A 6,235-nucleotide genomic window follows, 5' to 3' on the forward strand; every position below is an offset into this window, starting at 1 on the left:
TCGATTAATTAAAAGAAATAAAACAACTACTAATTAATGTTGGAAAACAAGTACAATCAATCAAAAAGGATATTGAACATTTAAGAGAAGTTATGGACAGTAAAAATCACATTGTGTTAGAAAACACAAAGATTTGGCTTTTTTAATGTTTCATCACAAAAATTGCAAACATGAATTATCATAAATTATCTGGTGCAAGTCGACTGCAATGATGTGGATGATGTGTATTGGAAATTGGACGAGATGGTCTGGGCCATAGTGGGCTGCAGCTTTTCTAGGCTCAGGTGCAGTCTTATATTTTTATTGTAGTTGTAAGTGGTGGCTGTGCATAATTGTACTCACCTATTAATGGTGCTCCTAGCGACAGCTAGAATCTTCAAATAGTGGCAGCACTGGCACACTCTGTTGGAGGAGTCATTGGAAATGCTAGAGAGGTTCAGAGAGGAGGCTACATTTGTTGTGTTTTTATAGTTGTGTTTTTTATTTTATATTTTCATCACCAATTAGATATTTCAATATATCTGACATTGCAATGAATATTTTAAAACACTAACAGGCTACCAACCATAGATTCTGGCTTTACCAGTGGATAAAGCTTTCAACCGTGTTCACTGTATATTATATGCAGTGATCAGGTACTAGCCATGATCTTTAGTACAGCTGTGGCCAGTTGCCAGCATTTTTGGCTGTGCCCACTATATATTCTAACATATAAATGGGCCACTAGATGCTCTGATTTCTCGTTAAACTAAATAAATCTTTTGCCTTTTACTACAGATTTCCGTGGTGAGGAATATTAAAGAGTTTCACTCAATTTTTTGAAGCCCTGCCATGTGCAGGGTTAAAAAATAGAAAATAAAGAACAAATAAATAAATAAATGGGTGACTAGTATGGGTAGGAATAATTGTTGGAAGTTGTTTATTATGAAATAAACATTCTAGGATTGAAGTGTCACTTTGCAGATTGTTTGTTTCTTTTAGTAAATTGGGTTGCCAAACAAGATAAGAACATTTGGCAACATCTTATAGATATTCGAAATGTGAAAAACGCATGTCCGATTCTATTGGAGCTCAATTATGTATACAATGGCAGTGTGTCTGTACCAGACTTGTGTACGTTTAATGTTGAGTTAACAAAATAAAGCTATTTTTGTTGGTGACTTCCATTCTGATGAATAGGGATAAATGAACGTGTCTGGGTTAATTTTCCTTCTGATAGTAATTTTGTAATTGGTCCAAACACATCTGGTAGGAATGCGCTGGCACTGTTTCTGGATCGACAAACTGAAAGTTTGCTGGTATGGTTTCGGAACTCTTGGCAAGCCTGATCTGCTGGGGGATCATGCTCCTACTGCTGTTTTTTTTCTAAAGCACCAGAACCATTAGCTAAAGTGCTGGGGTTTCTGTGAGTTTATTCCCATGGAGTCTTATGGAATTCCACAGAAATGGGGTTGTAGCATTCATGCCACCAACCAAAATATCTTGATGGCACCAGGAATTGAGGAGGCATAAATGGTATTACAGTGTTATTTCTTCAGTGTAGTTGTGAGTGATGGTTGTGTATAATGAACTTCCACATATTAAAGGTGCTGCTAGCAAAAGCTAGAGTCTTCAAACATCTGCAGCATTGGAACACTCTATATGAAGAGTTACTAGAAATATTTGAGAGGATTAGCGAGGTGGCTTCCTTTTTTTGTGGCATTGTCTTTTTAAAGTTGATATTTTGGTTATTTTATATTTTTGTCACCAGTTGTACATTTGAATATGTCTACCATTGTGCAAGAAAGCAATACAATGTGGTCCTTTTAATGTTCCATCAGAAAGCTTGGGTACATCAATTATGATAAATCGTCTGGTGCAAGTCTTCTGAGATGATGGGATGATGTCTATTGGAAATTGTTTGAGATGGTCTGGCCCATAAGGGCTGTAGCCTTTTCTGGTTTATATGTGGTCTTATATCTTCACTGTAGCTGTGAGTGGTGGCTGTTCATAATCAACCCCCACCCATTAACGGTGCTGCCATCAAGAGCTAGGGTTTTGAAACACCTGCAGTACTGGAACACTATTTTTGAGGAGTTATTAGAAATGCTAGAGAGGTTCATAGAATATGCTTTCATGAAGTGTTTACAGATGTGGTGCTCCTATCTCCAGCAGTACCACCAGGATGAGCGAGAGGCCTTCCCAGGATCTTTTCTTTCTAATGCAATGCATCTGTCAGAAGTCTTCTTCCACTTCATCCCAAGGTATTAATAGTGTCTTTATTTGTTTGAAGACACTCTGGCATTTTGCAACTGAAAACAAAAAAGATGTCTGCCATGGAATGCAATATGAAGTCCATTTACCCTTTTGATGGTGGCCATTTTAAACAGTAAAAAAGAAGAAAACAAAGAAGATGGTGTCTATTCAAACTTTATATATATATATTTATTTATATATTCAGTGAAAACAAATTTGTTAAAGGGACGTTATGGTTAAGTTGCGCTACTAAAAACCTATGAAATTCAGTGAAAAAACTTTGTTAAAGGGAAGTTATGGTTCCAAGTAAAACCGAAAAACCCTTGAAATTCGCCAGTTATGGTAAACTAAGCAACCATAACTCGCGCCACCACCGTGCACTGCTAAGACTAACAAATCCACAACCTCGACATCTGATTGGCTGATCCGTACAGTCTTCTTTCCATGTTGGATTTCCTGGAAAAACCCAGATGTAGCACGCCCTGTCCACGAACAGCCGCGGTGTCCGCGGACGGCGTCCACTTTACTCTCTGTGCCATTCCCTCATTGCATACAGCTAAGCAATCACACAATACGAATAACGTCCTCAGAACAACCCCATTTTGTGAATTTTCGAACATTTCAGGACAATTATTATTTCATTATTCAACATATTAACATTACACATATTATACTTTCATCTTGTACTCTGCACACAATGCTATGTTTCTCCATTAGTAGCTCAGTATACTAGATAGAATCCCATAATACAATGCTATTTATATCAATGCATCATTCAAAGCACTAATAACGGTATGATATGATATTTAGTGCAATATCCTTGAAACTTTTTTCGCAACATTATAATAAAAATCCCTAGTACACAAATTCCATGAAAAGTACATACACACGTGATGTCATCAGTGATTTCATCAATGACATTTGCGATGTCATCTTTGATGTCCTGGGTGTTAGTCTTAGCAGTGCACAGTGGTGGCGCCAGTTATTTTTCAAAGCTTACCATAACTTGCGATTTTCAGGGGTCTTTCGGCTGTACTTAGAACCATAACGTCCTTTAAACAAACTTTTTTTAATGTCACGCAAACAATATACAAACATGGCGTGCAAAAACCATCTTCTACAGATGGCTTTACACAGAATGTTGCAAAGTAAGAATTTATGCTCGTTCACAGTGAAGGTCAGCTGCTTCCACAACTTCTACAGATGGCTTTACACAGAATGTTGCAAAGTAAGAATTTATGCTCGTTCACAGTGACGGTCAGCTGCTTCCATTTTTTTCTCGGGCCCCGCAGAGGCTCACGAAGCGGACTATAAGGTTGTATTGTGTTTTGACCTTGACAGACAGAGATTGTGATGAAAGACTTCTCTTGAAGGAGTGTTGCTAAAACGTAAGAGAAGATAAAGATGAAATTTCTGAAACGAAACCACTTTTATATATTATATCACTATGCGAAAGATCGTTGGCACACGCGGAGTCCTATTTTGGGACTGCACCACTCGTAGACAATGGAAATTGCAATTGTACTGTAAGTAACCCTTTAGATTACTTTATACCAAATATAATTACAATAGCATAGCATTAAAGACCGCTCAAGTTGAACTTGTTAGTTGAAAGTGACATAATGTTTTCTACCGCGCACTATCACCGCCAAATTGATCCCCTGTCATTTAGAGGGCTCTGAAAAAGGCAGACGACACAGGGTGGGTTAATAGAAATAATTTAACCGGTCTATAGGCGGTCAAGCGCTCTACTCGCTGTGCCACTTCACTGTAGCCTGTCAAGTGGCACAGCGAGTACAGCGCTCGCTTTGACATCCGTGCACAGCTTGCTAACGCAAGTTTGAATCCCAGTAAGGCCAAACTCAGCCTTTCATCCTTCCGTGGTCGATAAATGAGCACCACATACCGTGGTTAATAATAAGCACTGCTTAGATACCTCACGGTTCTTAGCGCTATATGAATGGGAAAATATTATTATTAACATACTCTGTTGCACTATCTTCGATAGCAAATAGTTTCACGCCCTAATAAATAAAATGATGATTTTTAATGAAGATCGGCTGGTGAGACTAATTTATGTTTTTTAAAACAGGTATGTGGCTCCATTTTGCCTATGTCACGATTTACAGACTCCAGCGGATGGGGTCTTCAACTGCCAGGTGCTGGTCCAAATATGCAACTTCATGACCCTCACCATTTTATGGGACAATCGCCAAGGACCAATATGCCCTTACGCAGTACTAGCGGCTACAAACAACATACCAACCAATAGGGTGGTCTAATGGCTCGTTGTTGGAGCAACCTTCCGATTATCAGAGCGACCATTTACTGCTTTTATCATAAACCAACAGCCTATCTACCGCAAGGGCACAGCTATGGGAGCGGCATTCGCCCCCAGCCTAGCAGTCATCTTCATGGCAGAATTTGAACACGCACATGTCATCAACATCTCCAACCCGTTCCACGACAAAATTGTCTCATGGTACAGATATATTGATGACGTGATCCTAATATGGAAGGACAACGAAGCTAACCTGAGTGTATTTTTCAACTGGCTTAACACAAAATCTCAAAACATCCAATTCACCATGCAAAGCAACAATACATCAATCAACTTCTTAGACCTCTGCATTATGGATAAGAATGGAACACTGATATGTGACCTCTTCACCAAAAAAACAGATCGTAACACTCTGTTACACTATAACAGTCACCACCCCAAAAACCTACGGGATAACCTCCCATATGGTCAGTTTCTACGACTACGCCGCAACTGTACAGAACTAGAACAATACAAGAAACATGCCAAAAACTTACAGGACAAACTGATGGACAGAGGATACCCAAAGAAACTCATAAGGAGGACCACGAAAAGAGCGAAGTATACGCCAAGAGAAAACTTGCTAACACCAAAAGCAGCAAATACACAACAAGATGACACCCTAACCTTCGTCTCGACCTTCAACCCTGATACCACCAAAATCAAGGGCATTCTAAAGAAATTCTGGCCGCTGGTACAACTAAGTTTACCGGAAGAAAAAATACCAAGAATGGCACTAAAGAGATCAAAGAACTTCAAAGACCTTTTGACACATGCCAGACTAGAAACAAAGAACCAAAGATCCACCATCTGGAACATGCGGGAAATAAGAGGTCATCATCCATGTGGCACATGCACTGTTTGCCGTTTCACAAAGAAAATGAACTACTTCAAAATAGAAGATAAGGAATGGCAACTCAGAAAATTTACAAACTGTAAAACAGCCAATGTAATCTATATAATAGAATGCCCTTGTGGACTACGTTACGTAGGCCAAACCACCCGTCAGATCCACAAAAGAATTGGTGAACACCGCTCACGGATCAGATGTAAATCTATAACATCTCCCTTGGTCCAACGCTATATCGAAAAACACCATGGACCAGACGACATTCTTTGGTGGATAGTGGATCTAGTATCCAACACTAGCAATGTCACCAACTCCCTGAACCACAAAGAAGCCTGGTGGATTTTCAAGCTTAAAAGCACCTCCTTGGGACTCAATGAGGCGGAACCAATCAGATACCGCCGCTAACAAGCTCCTGCACCTGATGGGTCCATAACCACCATTTTCAGTGGACTCTACCAACTAATATATTTTAGAGGTACACGCAAGAACCCACACAAGCTGCAATTCCACGAACCCACTTCTCATTTCCCTGTAGTACACAGGCCTGAATCCTGAGGTCCCTCGACCCTTCTTGTTTTCAGCCTCATAAGGTTATCACCTATCCCATCTATGCGATGGTATGCCCCATCTTTACTAGCTTAGTGTTACTTATCCATACAGGACTCCTTCATTGTATTAATGCACCAATTGTCCTAGACACACCCTTCAACATACATCTGCAAGGTCTCCGGCAGTTTTCAATACATTTAATAGACAATATTGCCTTTTCGTCATCAAACGAAACCTAGCAGCTGCGCAGTTGCGGCTCAAGTGCAACACTATACACCGCG

At 39.8% G+C, this 6,235-nt stretch overlaps 1 non-coding gene across 1 annotated transcript; it reads left to right on the top strand.

The window, feature by feature from the left end:
• The first annotated feature begins 727 nt into the window (after positions 1-727).
• On the top strand, positions 728-843 carry LOC138481842 (U5 spliceosomal RNA). Its single transcript, XR_011274442.1, has one exon. It is a non-coding gene; the product is annotated as a U5 spliceosomal RNA (small nuclear RNA).
• The last annotated feature ends 5,392 nt before the right edge of the window (positions 844-6,235 follow it).

The sequence above is a fragment of the Ambystoma mexicanum genome, chromosome 5p (genome assembly GCF_040938575.1).
Source record: "Ambystoma mexicanum isolate Mex_15411 chromosome 5p, UKY_AmexF1_1, whole genome shotgun sequence".
Lineage (NCBI taxonomy): Eukaryota > Metazoa > Chordata > Amphibia > Caudata > Ambystomatidae > Ambystoma > Ambystoma mexicanum.